This window comes from Micromys minutus, assembly GCF_963924665.1.
Source record: "Micromys minutus genome assembly, chromosome: 9".
Taxonomy (NCBI): Eukaryota; Metazoa; Chordata; class Mammalia; order Rodentia; family Muridae; genus Micromys; species Micromys minutus.
This window is the reverse complement of record NC_137978.1, coordinates 24,550,889-24,569,044: the sequence shown is the minus strand read 5'-3', so window position 1 is coordinate 24,569,044 and position 18,156 is coordinate 24,550,889. Positions and strand designations below refer to the sequence as shown.

Here is an 18,156-nt window from a genome sequence, read left to right as displayed (position 1 = left end):
GCCCCTTCAGCCCACAGTAAGAGCCAGGACTCTGTCAGAAGGACTCGGGATCCACTCTGAAAGCCCATGCTCATGGACTAAATGCACAGGCTCTTTTCCACCTGGACCAGCAGAGATCCGGGTCACAGGCCTGGTGAGACTGCATTGTGAGTAACCAGAGTGCAGAGAGGGCTAGGCGGTGCTCGAGAAAAAGGTTTTTTCCAGCCCACAATAAGGCTCAGGCCTTTGTCAGTGAGAACCGGGGTCTGCCCAGGAAAGGCAGTGCTTGAAGATCAGCTCCACAGGCCCTCTTACACCTCAACCAGAGGGGAGCCTGGCACATAGGCCCAGGGAGAGCACACCAGTAAATCTCAGAGAACAGAGAGTACTTGGCCTAGAGAAAGAGCCAGGTCCCTGCCAGTAGGACTCAGGACCTGTGGGCAGAGGGCTGAGTTCCCAGAACAGCCTCACAAGAGCTCCCACACCCGAGCCCACAAAGACAGAGCTGAGTCACTGCCATCAGAACTCACAGCTTGCCCACTAAAAGCCTAACACTCAGAAGCATTTTTCTTCCAGAGCCCACGGGCCTTCAGATCCACAGGAGAGACAGGTGCCAGTCACTGACAACAAGACCATGTATAATTACAGATAACTAGTAGGCAAGAGAAAAAAGTACTTAAGCAATGGAAGCCAAGACAACCTGGCAACATCAGAACCCAGCTCTTCCACCACAGCAAGCAGTGGATTGCCAAACACTCCAGAAAAAGAAGACTCAGACTTGAAATCATACCTCACAGTGATGATGGAGATCTTCAAGAAGCATGTGAATAACTCCTTTAAACAAGCACAGGAGGACACACAGAAACAAATAGAAGCTTTTAAAGGGGATACACAAAAATCACTCAAAGAAATACAGGAAAACATAACCAAACAGATGAAGGAATTGAAAATGGAAATAGAAACAATAAAGAAAACACAAAAAGAGATAACCCTGGAGATAGAAAATTTAAAAAAGAAATCAGGAGTCACAGATGCAAGCATTACCAACAAACTACAAGAGAAGGAAGAGAGAATCTTAGGGGCCAAAGACAACATAGACAACATAGACACAGCAACCACTATTCCTTAATATCTGTTAACATAAGTGGACTCAATTCCCTAATAAAGAGACATAGACTATCAGACTGGATACATAAACAGAATCCAGCATTTTGCTGCATATAGGAAACTCATCTCAGAGACAAGGACAGCTACTATCTCAGAGTAAAAGGCTGGGAAAACAAAACAAAACAAAACCTTCCAAGTAAACGGCCCCAAGAAACAAGCTGGGGTAGCCATTCTAATATTGAATAAAGTAGATTTTCATCCAAAAGTTATCAAAAAAGACAAGAAAGGACACTTTTTACTCATTACAGGGAAAATTTATCAGGAGGAATCCTCAATCCTTAACATATATGATCCAAATACAAGAGCACCCATATTCATAAAAGATAGCCTATTAAAGCTCAAAACATACATTGAACCACACAAAATAATAGTGGGAGACTTCAACACCCCACTCTCATCAATAGACAGATCATGGAAGGAGAAACTAGCAGAGATTATGAACCAATTGGAATTAACAGACATCTATAGAACATTTTATTCTAAACCGAAAGAATATACCTTCTTCTCAGCACCTTGCAGTACCTTTTCCAAAATTGTCCATATAGTCGGTCACAAAACAGCCTCAATAGATATAAGAAGATTGAAATACTCCCATGCTTCTTGTCAGATCACCATGGACTAAGACTGGTCTTTAATAACAACAAAGACAATAAAAGCCCATATACACTTGGAAGCTGAACAATGCTCTACTCAACAATAGCATTGTCAAAGAAGAAATAAAGAATGCAAGGTATACAAAGAACTCAAGAAGCTAGACACCAGAGAATTAAACAACCCTATTTTTAAAATGGGGTACAGAGCTGAACAAAAAGTTTTCAATTGAGGAATATCAAATGGCTGAGAAGCATCTAAGGAAGTGCTCAACATCATTAGCCATCAGGGAAATGCAAATCAAAACAACCCTGAGATTTCACCTCACACCAGTCAGATTGGCCAAGATCAAAAATTCAGATGCTGGCGAGGATGTGGAGAAAGAGGGACACTTCTTCACTGTTGGTGGGGTTGTAAACTGGTACAACCACTCTGGAAATCAGTCCGGCGATTCCTCAGAAAATTAGACATAGTACTATCTGAAGACCCAGTTATTCTACTTCTGGGCATTTACCCCAGAGACGCTCCAACATACAACAAAGACACATACACCACAATGTTCATAGCAGCTCTATTTATAATAGCCAGAAGCTGGAAAGAACCCAGATGTCCTTCAGTAAATGAATGGATACAAAAAATTGTGATACATTTACACAATGGAGCCATCAGAAACAATGACTTTATAAAATTCTTAAGAAAATGGATGCATCTAGAGAATATCATCCTGAGTGAGATAACCCAGTCACAAAAGAACAGACACAATATGCAGTCACTGATAATTGGATACTAACCCCAGAAAGCTCTGAACACCCCAGAAACAACTAACCGACTGTGTGAAGTTCAAGAAAAGAAAAGAAAAAACCATTATGTTTACTCCTTACACACCAAGAAAACTTTGACTAATTCCAGGTTACATCCTGTTTTACATGTACTTTATGCTCATTGTAACTAGTAAGATCTTAATGCACACTATCAAACCTTAAGAATAAAAAAGCCAAGCAATGACAAAAATGTATTCATATACTTTTATGCAAAAATGCTTAAAATTTGTACATTTATCTTTGTTTTTTAAAATAAAGTTCTTCAATAAAAAATAAAAAAAGAAGAAATAAAGAAAGGAATTAAGGATTTTCTAGAATTTAATGAAAATGAAAATACAACATACTCAAACCTATGGGATGCAATGAAAGCAGAACTAGGAAGAAAACTCATAGCTCTGAGTGCCTCCAAAAAGAAGCTGGAGAGAGCATACACTAGCAACTTACTAGCACAGTTGAAAGCTCTAGAACAAAATGAGCAGATATACCCAGGAGGAGTAGAGGGCAGAAAATAATCCAACTTAGAGCAGAAATTAACCAAGTAGAAACAAAAAGAACCATTCAAAGAATAAACAAAACCAAAAGCTGGTACTCTGAGAAAATTAACAAGATTGATAAACCCTTAGTCAGATTAACTAGAGGGCAAAGAAAAAGTATCCAAATTAACAAAATCAGAAATAAAAGTGGAGACATAACAACTGAAACTGAGAAAATTCAAGAAATCATCTGATCCTACTAAAAAAGTCTATACTCAACAAAACTGGAAAATCTGGAGGAAATGGATGAATTCCTAGACAGATCCCAGATACCAAAGTTAAACCAGGACCAGGTAAACCATCTAAATAATCCCATAACACCTAAAGAAATAGAACCAGTCATCAAAAGCCTCCCAACCAAAAAAAAGCCCAGGTCCAGATGGTTCAGTGCAAAATTCTATCAGACATTTAAAGATGACATAATACCAATACTCTCCAAACTATTCCACAAAATAGAGTTAGATGGAATACTACCCAACTCATTCTTTGAAGCCACAAAAATCCTCATTCCTAAACCACAAAAGACCCTACAAGGAAAGAGAATTTCAGACCAATCTTCCGTATGAACATTGATGCAAAAATACTCAACAAAATCTTTGCAAACCGAATCCAAGAACACATCAAAACAATCATTCACCATGATCAAGTAGGCTTCATCCCTGGGATGGGGGGACGATTTAATATATGGAAATCTATCAATGTAATCCACCATATAAATTAACTCAAAAAAATCTACGTGGTCTTCTCATTAGATGTTGAGAAAGCATTTGACAAAATTCAACACCCCTTCATGTTAAAAGTCTTGGAAAGAACAGGAATCCAAGGCCCATAACTAAATATAATAAAAGCAATACACAGCAAACCAATAGCCAACATCAAACTAAATGGTGAGAAACTTGAAGCAATCTCACTAAAATCAGGGACTAGACAAGGCTGCCCACTCTCCCCCTACCTATTCAACACAGTACTGGAAGTCCTGGCTGGAGCAATTAGACAGTGAAAGGAAACCAAAGGGATACAAATTGGAAAGGAAGAAGTAAAATTATCACTATTTGCAGATGATATGATAGTATACTTAAGTGGCCCTAAAAATTTCACCAGAGAACTTTTACAGCTGATAAACAACTTCAGCAATGTGGCTGGAAATAAAATTAACTTAAAGAAATCAGCAGCCTTCCTCTACTCAAAGGACAAACATGGTATGAAAGAAATTAGGGGAAAGATACCCTTTTCAATAGTCACAAACAATATGAAATACCTTGGTGTGACCCTAACCAAGCAAGTGAAGGACCTGTATGACAAGAACTTCAAATCTCTGAAGAAGGAAATTAAAGATCTCAGAAGATTGAAAGATCTCCCATACTCATGGATTGGCAGAATCAACATTGTAAAACTGGCCATCTTACCAAAAGCAATCTACAGATTCAATGCAATCCCCATCAAAATTTCAACTCAATTTTTCATAGAGTTGGAAAGAGCAATTTGCAAATTCACCTGGAATAACAAAAACCTAGAATATCTAAATCTGTCCTCAACAACAAGAAAACATCTGCGGAAATCACCATCCCTGACTTCAAGCTATATTACAAGGCAATTGTGTTAAAAACTGCATGGTACTGGTACAGAGATAGGCAGGTAGATGGAACAAAATAGAAGATTCAGAAATAAACTCTCCCACATATGGTCACTTGATCTTTGACAAAGGAGCTGAAAATATTCATTGGAAAAAGGACAGCCTATTCAACAAATAGTGTTGGTCCAACTGGCACTCAGCATGCAGAAGAATGAAAATAGACCCTTTCTTATCTCCTTGTACAAAGCTCAAGTACAAGTGGATCAAAGATCTCCACATTAAACCAGGCACACTGAAACTATTAGAAGAGAAAGTAGGGAAAACCTTAGAACACATAGGCATAGGGGAAATTTTCCTGAACAGAACAGCAATGGCTTTTGCTCTAAGATCAAGAATTGATAAATGGGACTTAATGAGATTGCAAAGTTTCTGTAAGGGTAAGGACACTGTCAAGAAAACAAAATGGCAGCCAACAGATTGGGGAAAGATCTTTACCAATACCACATCTGATAGAGGTCTAATATATACAAAGAACTCAAGAAGATAGATGCCAGAGAATCATACAATCCTATTAAAAAATGGGGTACAGATCTAAACAAAAAGTTCTCAGTTGAGGAATATCGAATGGTTGAGAAGCATCTAAGGAAGTGCTCGGCATCCTTAGTCATCAGGGAAATGCAAATCAAAACAACTCTGAGATTCCAACTCACACCAGTCAGAATGGCTAAGATCAAAAACTCAGATGACAACAGATGCTGGCGAGGTTGCGGAGAAAGAGGATCACTTCTCCACTCTTGGTGGGGTTGGAAGCTGGTACATCCACTCTGGAAATCAGTCTAATGGTTCCTCAGAAAACTGGACATTGTCCTACCTGCAGACCCAGTTATTTTACTTCTGGGTAAGTAAAATGATTTACCCCAGAGATGCTCTAACTTACAATAAGGACACATGCATCACAATGTTTATAGCAGCCCTATTTATAATAGCCCGAAATTGGAAAGAACCCAGATGTTCTTTGGTAGATGAATGGATACAAAAATTGTGGTATATTTACACAATGCAATACCACTCAGCTATTAGAAACAATGACTTTATGAAATTCAATCTTACCAGGACTGTGTCCCCAGGCCTCTCACCTCCTCTGTTCTAAATTTCAAAATTAACATGGCTAACTCTAATGTTAAGTATCAAACTTTATATTCATAAGGACAGGTAAGTACTAGCTAATGAATGGTTACTGATCACTACTGTATGCTCGGGGCACTGTTTTAATTATATGTGTCAAATTATTTATCCCTATGAAGTGAACACTATAATTCTTTGCATATGCAGATGAGGAAATTGAGGTATAATTGAACTTCCCAGAGGGTAAGTGGTACAGCAGAGAACAGGAGCCAAGCCTTTGACTCCAGCGTCTTCCAGAGTTGCTGATCACATCTCTGATGCACACACACATGAAGCATGTGCTAGGTGCAAGTGAGTAGCTCATGCTGCAGCGGAAGCCATCAAAGGCTTTCATTTCTGTGCTCATGGATTGGTAGAGTTAGCATTGTGGAAGTACTAAAATCTACTTTCAGCTCCAAAGACTTCCCAATCAAAATTCTATCTCATTCCTTAAAGAAATAGGAAAAAAAAAACTATCTTAAAATTCATTTGGAAACACAAAATAAATCTGGAAAGACAGAACAGTTATGAGCCAAAAATAACAATGCTAGAGGGATTAGCACCCCAGATCTCAAGGTAGATTCTAGAACTATAGTAAGAAAAACAGTGTGGTAGTGACACAATGCAGACATGTAGACAAATGGAGCAAAAGAAAAGACCCACACATGCAGAGTACACATAGCTACATCTATCTGATACTTGACAACAATGCCAAAAATACACACTGCAGAAAAGACAGCATCTTTGACAAACAGTGAGGGGTAGGTAGATGGCCACATGCAGAAGAACGAAGTCATGTCTATGCACACAAGCTAACTCAAAATGGATCAAAGACCTCAACATGAAACCAAAACACTGCAAATGCCAGAAGAAAACCAGGGCAGTGCCCTGCTGGAACGAGATATAGCAAAGGACTTTCTGAACAGAACAGCATTTGTGATTCTTAACACCTATACTCCAAATACAATAGCACCCAGGTTCATAAGAAAACACTACTAAATTTTAAATCACAAATTGACTCTCACACACTGATAGTGAGAGACTTCAATATCCAACTCTAAACAACAGACAGGTCATCAAACAAAAACCAAGAAATGCTGGAGCTAAAGTTATAAACCAAATGGACATTATGATTTACTGTAATCGTTTCACTTAAACGTAAAATGTGGTGTGGATTGTATCTTGGGCATTCCAAGCTTTTGGGCTAATATCCACTTCTCAGTGAGTCTTCTGTGATTCTTTTGTGTGTTCTTTTGTGATTAGGTTACCTCACTCAGGATGATATTTTCTAGTTCCATCCATTTGCCTAAGAATTTCATGAAGTCATTGTTTTTAATAGCTGAGTAGTATTCCATTGTGTAAATGAAATACATTTTCTGTATCCATTCCTCTATTGAAAGGAATCTGGGTTCTATCCAGCTTCTGGCTATTATAAATAAGGTTGCTATGAACATAGTGGAGCATGTATCCTTGCTATAGGTTGGAGCATCTTTTGGGTCTATGCCCAGGAGTGGTATAGTAGGTAGTACTCATGAAGCTCAAGAAGAAGGAAGACCAAAAGTTGAGCTTTAGTCCTTCTTAGAAGGGGGAACAAAATACTCCCAGGAGGAAATATGGAGACAAAGTGTGGAGCAGAGACAGAAGGAAAGGCCATCCAGGGACGACTGCCCTACCTGGGGATCCATCCTATAGTCACCAAACCCAGACACTATTGTAGATGCAAGAAGTGCATGCTGACAAAAGTCTGATATCTCTGTCTCCTGAGAGGCTCTGCCAGAGCCTGGTGAATATAGAGGCAGGTGCTCTCAGCCAAACATTGGACTGAGAAGGGGTCCCCAGTAAAGGAGTTAGAGAAAGAACCGAAGGAGCTGAAGGGGTTTGCAACCCCATAGGAAGAACAATAATATCAACCAACCAGACCCCCCAGAGCTCCCAGAGACTAAACCACCAACCAAAGAATACACATGGGGGGCATGGCTCCAGCTGCACATGTAGGGGAGAATGGCTTTATCTGGCATCAATGGGAAGGGAGCCCATTGGTCCTGTGAAGGCTTGATGACCCAATGTAGAGAAATGCTAGGGTCCTGAGGCAGGATTGGGTGGGTGGGTGAAGGAATAAATATTCTTAGAGGCAGGTGAGAGGAGGAGGGGATAAGGCAGTTGTAGGGAGAAACTGGCAAGAAGGATAACATTTAAAATGTAAATAAAATAATGAAAAAAATTAAAAGTCTAAAAAAATATAAAAGAATATACCTTTTCAGCATTTAATGGAACTTTCTCTGAACTTGACCACATACTCAAAGACAAAGCAAGTCTCAACAGAGAATAACATAGAAACAAAAAAAAAAAAAAATCAATCCAAATAATCAATGAAACAAATATTTGGTTCTTGGGGGAAACCCAATATGATTGACAAATTCCTAGGCAAATTAACTAAAAAAAAGATATAAATGAACACATTTATAAAGGAAAAGGGGGGATAACTACAGACATTAAGGCAACCCAGAGAATCACAAGGACATATTTAAAACAAACAAAATAAAACTGTAATCCACCAAATTGGAGAATCTAAAAGAAATGGGTAATTGTATTGATACATACCCCTTACCAACGTTCAATCAAGTTTGGATAAGTTAGTTTAAAGAGACTTATAACCCCTAGTGAAATAAAGCCAGTTATTAAAAATCTTCCAGACATCCCCACCCCAAAAGAGCTTAGGCTCAGATATTTTTAGTGCAGATTTCTACAAGACTTTCAAAAGAAGAGTCAATGCTAATACTCCTCAAGTTATTACACAAAACAGAAACAGCAGGAACACTGCCCACTTCATTTTATGAGGCCAGTTACCCAGATGCCAAAACCACATAAAGTTGCAAAAGGAAAGATAATTACAGACCAATTTTCCTTATGAACATAGATGCAAAAATTCTCAACAAAATTCTTACAAATAGAATCTAAGAACACCTCAAAAAAGATTATCTACCATGATCAAGTAGGCTTCATCTCAGAGATGCAGGGATAGTTCAACATATATAAACTGATAAATATAATCCACCAGATAAACCAACTGAAAGACAAAAGTCACATGAATTTCTCATTAGATGCATAAAAGGCCTTTGACAAAATTTAATACTCCTTTATGATATAAGTCCTGGAGAGATTAGGAATACAACAGACATACCTCAACATAATAAAGGCAGCTTATAGTAAATGCATAGCCAACATCAACTTAAATGGACAGAAATGTAGAACAATTACAGTAAAATTAGGAACAAAGGTATTTTCTCTATTTATACCTACTCAGAATATTACTTGAAGCCTTAGCTGGATCAGTAAGACACTTAAAGGATATCAAGAGGATACAACTTGGAAAAAAAAAAGAAGTCGGGTTTTATTTTATTTGCAGATATGGTAGTATATACAAGTGACCTTAAAATTTTCCACTGGGAAACTCCAACAGCTGATAAACACCTTCAGCAAATTAGCTGGATATAAAATCATAAAAATCAATAGCCCTCCTATATACAAATGACAGATTGAGAAATAAAATCAAACCACATTTTATAATAGCCTCAAATATTATAAAATACCTGGGGATAACTCTAACTAAGCAAAGACTTGTTTGATTAAAAAAAAAAAAAAACTTCTGGATACTGAAGAAAATATTGGAAGATGAAGGATCTCCCATGACTGCGTATCAGTAGGAATAACAGTAAAAATGGCCATCCTACCAAATGCAGTCTACAGATTCAATGCGATCCCCATCAAAATTCTAACAGAATTCCCCGTAGATCTTGCAAGGACTACTGTCCACTTCATCATAGAATCCAGGAATAGCTAAAACAATCCTGACCAATACAAGAGCTGCTGGAGGCATCAGTCTCCCTGACTTCTAGTTATACATCAATATATAGTAAGAAAAACAGCATGTGCTTGGCACAAAACCAGACAAGCTGATCACTGGAATTGAAGACCCAGACAAAAACACACACATGCATATGGAGCCATGGTTTTAATAAAGAAGGCAGGAATATGCACAGGAAAAAGACAGCATCTTCAATAAATGGATGATTACATACAGAAGAATGCAAATAGAGCCAACTCAATTCAGTTCAAATTTATCAAAGACCTCAATGTAAAGCCAGATACACTGCCTCTGATAGAAGAGAAAGTGGGAATATCCTTAAACTCATTGGCGCATACACACAGACACATACACACAGACACAAACACACATACACACACACAAAGACTTTCTGAGCAATACCATTAGATCAAAAACTAATAAATGGGACCTCATGAAATTGAAAATCTGCACAGCAAAGAACACCATCATGTAAACTATGTGATGTCCCACAAATGGAAAGATTTTATAAAACTACACATCCTATAGAGGGTTAATATTCAAAATATATAGAGAACTGAAAAAAAAAAAACCCTAGATATCAAAAAACAGATAACCCAAGTTTCAGATTTACCCTAGTCAAAATTGAAAGACAAGTCAGCAAAACTAACAGGGAAAGTAGGGAGAGGGGAACCTTATTTAGAGTTGCTGGGAGTGAAACTGGTATAGCATCTCTGTGAAAATGTTTGGGGAATTCTCAAACTGCTGTAAGTAGATCTATTATACGACCCCACTCAACCATTCCTAGGTGTATGTCCAAAGGACTTGATATCCTACATCACACACACTGGCTTAGTCAAGTTCATGGCTGCTCTATTCACAAAGGCTGGAAGATGGAAACAACCTACGTACCCTTGACCTGACAAAGATAAGGAATATGCGGTGCACATACACAATGGAATACTATTCAGCTGTAAAGAAGAATGAAACCATGTTGTTTAGAGATAAATAGGTAGAACCAGAAAAGATGATATTGAGTGAGATAATGTAGACCCAGAAAGAGACACACTGGCATGTTCTCTCTCATCTGTGTTTTCTAGTTCTAAATCTTCATGTGTAAGTATAGTTCTCACCCTTTATCAAAAGATCTTCTCTTCACAATGTAGATCATAAAAACAAATGCCACACAGACACACAACTTGTCAAAATTTTGAAACCAACTGAGGGGGTGCTTCAGTGAGAGCTTGAGGGGAAAGATTTTAAGAGGCACAGGACCAGGGCATCTATTGTGAGACTGTATCTGTTTTAAGTTACAATAAAGTTAAACCCAGATGCCTGAACAATATAGCTGCCTAAAATAACCTAAACAAGAATGTTGCCAATAGGCAATGCTAAAGTGGAAGTGGGGAGCCCATCCCTAGACAAAGGGGTATAGGCAACTAATGGCTATTGAGAGAGGGGGATTAGTCTTTCCTAGGGATGAGCACCCAGTTATTATTCCATATAAAAGTTCAACCTTGAAATCTTAAACATACAAGCAATACTAGGTAGATTCAATGGTTGTATTTGCATATTTGTACATATATGTAATGATAACAAAGATAAAGGAATTTAAGAAGGAGTGAAGGGGGAGGACTTAGGAGGAGGGAGGGAGAGGATGGGAGAGTAAAAAGGGATGTTATTAAAACATAAAGCAAAGAGGACCCTTGGGGGAGTACCCAATTATCCAAAGCCATAAGGAGAAAACGTTATGTTTGCCACAGATACAAATGTGGAGAACCTCTATAACTCTCATCAGCTAAGCCATAAACTCTCTCACTCACATTCTGTTTAGAACAATGTGTTTCCTGGGCTGCTGTCAAATTCTCCAGCTCAAATAATTCTCTTGCTTCAGTATGCCAAGTCACTGAGATCACAGGCTCACAGCACAGCACCTGGCTCTTACTTTTGGCACAAACAACTCTTGTATAAGTTTTGTATATGTTTCCTAATTTAATTCACTGATCTAGAACACAAGGGTGTTTGTCCTACATTCATTGTTCTAGAACACGAGGGTGCTTGTCCTACATTCACTGTTCTAGAACATGTGGGTGTTTATCATACATCCGCTGTTCTAGAACATGTGGGTGTTTATCATACATTCACTGTTCTAGAACATGAGGATGTTTGTCATACATTCACTGTTCTAGAGCATGAGGGTGTTTGTCATACATTCACTGTTCTAGAGCATGAGGGTGTTTGTCATACATTCACTGTTCTAGAGCATGAGGGTGTTTGTCATACATTCACTGTTCTAGAGCATGAGGGTGTTTATCACAGAAGCCTGTACTCAGGAGCCTCAGGATCTGAGCAGCACAGGAGTTAAATAAGAAGCAATAATAAATTGTTAGGAACAGACCGACTCCTTTCTATCTGTGAACTCAGTACCTTGGGATGAGGAAGCTGAGCTAAAGGTGGGTAAGTTGACCCATTTGACACTGTCTTATAGCATGTGTCATAATTGGCTGTTTGTCTTACTGAAAATATCTGTAAGAAGGCAGAGTAAACAATGGCTTGAACATAATTTGGTTTGATAATTACCAAATTACATAATATAAACAAATCATGTATGTCGAGTAGGAACTAACTGGAGATGGCATGGGAGAAGACTCCTGCGCACATGGAAGGCACTAGTATTTCTGCATAGCTGTATCAAGCCTGCTTGAATGGCCAGTAGGCTGCTCCACCGGATGAAAGTCAGCAATCACGAGAAAGGGGCACTAGGAGAAAAGCCTGGAGAAACAATGGCCAGAACACACAAGAGGACCTCGTGGACTCTGGTTTAGTTTTTTATAAGTGTCTATTCTAAGTTCGAAATAGATGGGAAATGTCTGATGACTAACTTCATGGTGTATTTAATCTACAGGCCAGTGACTTCGGGAAAAAGAGAAACATGTATTTAATGAATGCTGAAAGAATCAGGACAATGTCTTGGCAAGCCAGCTGGCACTGGGCTCTAGCCTGAGAGGAGGAAAGGCTTCGTGTGAGTCCCCTTGTCACACGGCTCCCAAGCAAAAGTGAAGAGCTCAGCTTAGCCCGTTCACTGAGCTTGAACAACAGAAGAACATGGCACCATATATGCAAACCAGTGCAAGATATAGAAAGGAAGTCTGTCGTCATTTGCCTAAAAGACAGTGGAAAGTTTATTGTTTAGTTCACTCAACCATCCTTTCATTCAGTTGATCGGACATCCCAATGCTCAGCCACCCGGGAATTATGACAGGTGCTGGGAAAGAGCTGAAAACCACACACGATCCCTTTATTCATGGTCTATGTACAATATATTCCTCCACACCCCTCCCTGTTATAAAGTCTGAGAGACTACAGTGCAGTTGAAAACCCTCACTGAAGTCCTGAGTTCATATCCTGGGGAAATCTGTATGACTCACACTTGTGAGCAACATCACTATTTCTGATATGAAACAAGACTAAATGCTGGCTTCCTTACAGGAATCTAACAGCTATGGGAAGTATGAGCAGGGCCAGGCATGTGGCCGTATTTAAAACTTAGCCTCTAGTCCCCCTTAAAGAATAGACCTATGTACAAAAATAGCCTGCAACCCATGAACCGTCTATTCTCCTCGGTTCTGGCATTTTCTAACTTAGCATCTGAATGCCACTGACAATTATTGCCTGCCTCCAAACCCTTTTATATCCTAGTTCTGCCCTGGCCTGCTCTTAAATGAAACCTTAAGGAACTTTTGGAGTGGACCTGAGTATTCCTCCTTGGATTCCTCTGTTGTAAAAAAGAGCTTTCAGGGCACCTTTGTGCCCATGTTCCAGAACCTCGCTGACCAGGGCAGACCCAGGTAACTCCTAATCCAGCTACATGGTTGTAAACTGGTTGACCTGACTCTCCAGGCCAGATACCTAGGAGTCGCTCAAAACCACTTCTTTTCCAGGGTGACAGGGGCTGGGAGCTTGAAAATGAGACTCAAGCTTTGTGGCTAGAGTGGTTTTTTTTCCCCATAGGAAGAATTCTGAAAACATAAAATAAGAGAAGCACCGTCTAGTACATCCATGGCTCCTAAAACCACTGCCCTTGTGAAGAGCAGGGCACATCGTGATTGTGAGTCCAATTTTAAAAGACGAGGAGTTTCTGAAGTAACTTAAACTGAAGCTTTAGAATGTTCTGAATTTAAAGCTCTACAGGATACATATTTCAAAAAAAGTTTTTCTCCACATTTGCTCTTCGCACCCCCAAGCACTCTAATTTAGCAGACTGGGGTTTCCAGGTGCTCTGCACCCCCAACCATCAGAACAGGACAAGTAGAGCTTCCTTTGCTGTTCACTCATCTTGATTTCCTGCAGCACAACTTCTCAGGGAAGAAACTAAGTGATTAAAACATGGCCTTGAGAGGTCTGTCACACTGACAAAGGGGATTCATATGCTTTGTGCTTTTCTTGCTACAAAGTAGCAACAGCCCAAGAAACTTCTGGAAGAACCATTCTTGTCTTGTGCTGAGCTAGGGATAGGTGCCAAGTGTTCATCTGTGTTATCAGCAACCAGGAAGGAAACAGAAAAGAACCAGAAGCCATCCCAGATGCCCCCTCCCTTGTCTGTCCTCACCTGGGCCAGCAACTGCTGTTTTGTTTTGTTTTCTCCCAGTATAGACCAAGTAATTTCTTTAATCTCACTTTTATCTCCTGGTCCAGGTCTGGTGAATTTAACCTCTCTGGGACTCAGTTTTCTTACCTCTGAAAAGGGGCATCACCCAGCTAGTACAGGAGTAATAGGAAACAGAAGTGACATTCTTGAAATACTCTAAGAGTGTTCCTACTTTTGTTGCTTTAGTGACTTCTTAGGCAATCTTCCTATTTCCTCTCTTAATATATTATTTATACAACATTAATAGTGAACTTTACAAACAAATGCCAGCTCACACCCCTCCTTAGCTTGAAACTCTCCCATGGTTTCCTAGTTTGTTTAGGACAAATGGCCAAACTTATCCCCGGACTGGAGAGATTCTCCTGCCCTCTTGCTAAGTGGGCTATGATTGCCTCCTGTCTGGTTCTTCTAACAGGTGGGGGCTGGGTCTCCTTTGAGCCCGCCCCCTTTCTGGGCATGTTCTTTTCCTAGACCTTTCTATGAGTATAATGGGTTCTTACTCAGGCGTTAAGCCAAATATTATCTCTAGGCCTTTCTTGGTCATTCTAAACTTTTTTGGGTCCTCCCAATTCCCAGCTTTATGCTAATACCCCCCTAAAAAGTTTTCTCTATGGCTGTTTCAGAGAAGGTCTGCGAGTGAATTTGGCTGTTCTCAGCATTGCTATTGTCATTCTTTTCTGACCCTATGTAAGTAACCTGCCCCCATTCCAATGGGACCAGCCATTCCCTGTTCCGAGTGCACAATGCCCTAGACACAGTCAAACACCCTTCCAGCCTTTGAAGGTTTTGTTTCACATGAGGTAAACATACCCAGAGCATAAATACACAAGTCTTTTTCAAAACACTAATATAAAAGAGACCAGCCATATGACTTGAAATAAGCTGATGCCAATGTTTTAAGACTTTTTGTGAAACAGAGACATAAAAAAAGTTCTCTTAGCGGGCCAGTGGTTAAGAGCACACACTGCTCTTGTGAAGGACCGAGGCCAGTTTCCAGCAGCTGTGTCAGCAGATTACAACCAACTCCAGGGTGATCTGACACCTCTGGCTTCAGAGGATACCTATACACAGTGGCACATACATATGCACAGAAACATACATATACAGAATAAATATAAGAAAAATAAATTTTAAAAACTTTTTAAAAAGTTCTCTTTGGAGGTAAAGGCAAAGGGACTATATGTTCAAGGCTAGTTTGGACAGGGCAGTAAGACTTTCTCTAACACACACACACATACACACACACATACACACACACAGATTCAAGTGGTAGACACACCTGCAGGTTCTTCTGAGGCCCTATATGTGGGCATTTTTCTCTACTTCTGAAGCAAATAGCATCTCTATTCCTTCTCATCTACTCAGACATTCCCTGAATCAGGATTACCCTCTGCCACTTTTTAATGGGAGAAGCCATATTTATAGCTCATGAATAAAACATTAACCAGCCCTGCTAAGTACTGACAGCAACCCAAAGCTAAATGTTACCCAGGGACCAACCTGCTTTGTTCACACAAACTCTAACTGCTGACTCGAGAGGGATGCCAGCCAGCTTAGTCTGCATGAAAGAGTGATGGGAAGGAACATTGTCTAAAGACCTCCATCACTGTTGGGAGCTAATGAGATATTAATGTTTCAGAAACAGCAAGGATGGTGAGGTCAAGACGTAGCTGAGACTCACCGGGCATCATCTGTGCCCGGCTTGGTCTACACTCCCTGGTCTCCACAACACAATGAACGAAATACTATCATTTGCAGTTATGAATGTCAAAGCTCTGCCATGTTGGTGCTTTTCTCATCTGTGGGGAGGGACCTGGTCTTATATTGATTTCTCTGACTCCAGAAGAACTTGTGTTATACAGCATTGTGTCTTAGGCTTAACAGTGGGAAGAGGTACCAAAACCAAAGATGGCTGCCTTTGATTGGGTTCTTAGCAAAATCATTACAGTGTGTTTTCTATGCCCTCCATATAGCAAAACCACAAAACTTCATCAACAGAGACTGAAGACAAGAAGTGTTATTACTTAGACAAAAACTGTTATTCTGTCCTTGAAGCACTGTCTTGAGAAGGTGGTGGGGGTTAAAGCTCCTGTCTATTGCATTTAAGAATCAAGTTTAGATGGTAGAAATGGTTGAAACTTGGGGTATGAAGGCCAATTTGCCCCCAGAGTAATTTGAAAGACTTAAAGAGTGCTCAGTATGCCTAATGTGCTGGAGAAACACACGTTAAGTGGATCAAAATCTGATCTAACAAAGAAAAACAGGTAGTGAGTATCCTAGCTACTGAGTTCTCCAGTGATAGATGTTTGGAAAATACGGTTCTTGCATTGTTCTCCTTGGTGTAATAGCTAAGTAAGCTACTCTCCCAGACACTGTAGTAAACACTTCTCATCCCATTTAACCATTGTAGAAGAACAGAATCAGGTTTGCAGATGTAAAGGCACGCTCAGTATTCCAAATACTAAGTGTTAGTGTTGGGATCCAAAACCCGGGCTCTCATTAATTTCATGCCTGGCTGTATCAGGAAATTTCAAGGTATTCTCTCCATTATGATAAATCTGTGCCTAAATCTAATAACTATATTGAATGTTAGCACTTGAACAAGGGAGAGATTCTTCTCTAGCAAGCACCAGTTTCCATGGAAATTGTATCTAAGGCTTTTGGGCATCGTGACAATTATGTGTTCAAGCTCCATCTGACTTGTCACTGACAAGACAAAGTCCAAACTTCTTAGCATGGTATTTAGTGTACGATTGCCTGACCCCTAGTATCTATAGGGAATTGCTTCTAGTACACATGCAAACAAGAAAGGCTGCAGATACCCACGTTGCTTCATAAAATGCTTAGTACGTACATAGAAACTACACTCACCTCCCACATAATCACTTCACCTCTCGTCTATTAGCATGCCTAGTGTGGCTCCAGTCCTGTGCAGATAACTGTCACACCATATGCTCAGTGAGAGAGGACAACAATGTCTTTAGATGCTCAGCACACAGAATTTTTTTTCACCTAAGATTTATTTGAATTTATAGATCAGAACTAAAAGGCACAGATGGCTGGTTGTATTTTATGATCTAAACATATCAGTTACTCTTCTATGTCAGGATGGTTTTCTCTGCTTATTCCTCTTTATTTCTACTGCCTATATTCAGCACATTTTTTCCATTTTTGTTTTTCTTTCTTGTTAGTTTTTTTTCATGTTTCTGAGAAAGTCTTACTATGTAGCCCAGGCTGTCCCCAAATGTGTGTCAGTTCTCCTGCCTCAGCCTTCTTAGTATTTGGATTCCAAGCATATGCTATGATACCTAATTGTACTTCTATCTTGACTGTTCATCAAGCCATCTATCTATCCATCAGTGTGTTTCATACGTAGTTAGTCCCAGGAGGAATACCCTGCTATATCTCTATCTTACAGTATCATCAAAGGGAATGAAATGTAGACCTACCTACCTCCTGCTTACTGTGTAAACTATTCCTCAGATCAGTTCCTCTTCCATGAAGCCACCTGAGTAGCCATGTTTTATCTCTTTCTTACATATGTGTCTACATTATAATTCACATATAACAAAACCCCAGCTCAGATGGGAGGTGTATTCTAAAGTCAGTGAGACAGGGCAGAATAGTCAAACCTGCCTTCACAAATCCTACAGGAAGATAGTGCCACACAGGAAACAGTTGGTCCCCTCATAGCTTTCAGTGGGAAATGACTTGCTAATGCTATGGTTAAAATGCCAGAGACGTCTTTACTTAGTGCCAATATGCCAGGCTTCCAGAATGACAGCCATGAGACCAAACTGACTCTGAGCACTGCAGAGGTTTACTGCCCTCTCAGC

At 39.7% G+C, this 18,156-nt stretch overlaps 1 protein-coding gene across 1 annotated transcript in view; it reads right to left on the bottom strand.

The window, feature by feature from the left end:
* The window catches only part of FYB2 (FYN binding protein 2), a gene marked incomplete at both ends in the record, with an annotated part of 138,816 nt that overhangs the window by 47,640 nt on the left and 73,020 nt on the right, over positions 1 to 18,156 (bottom strand).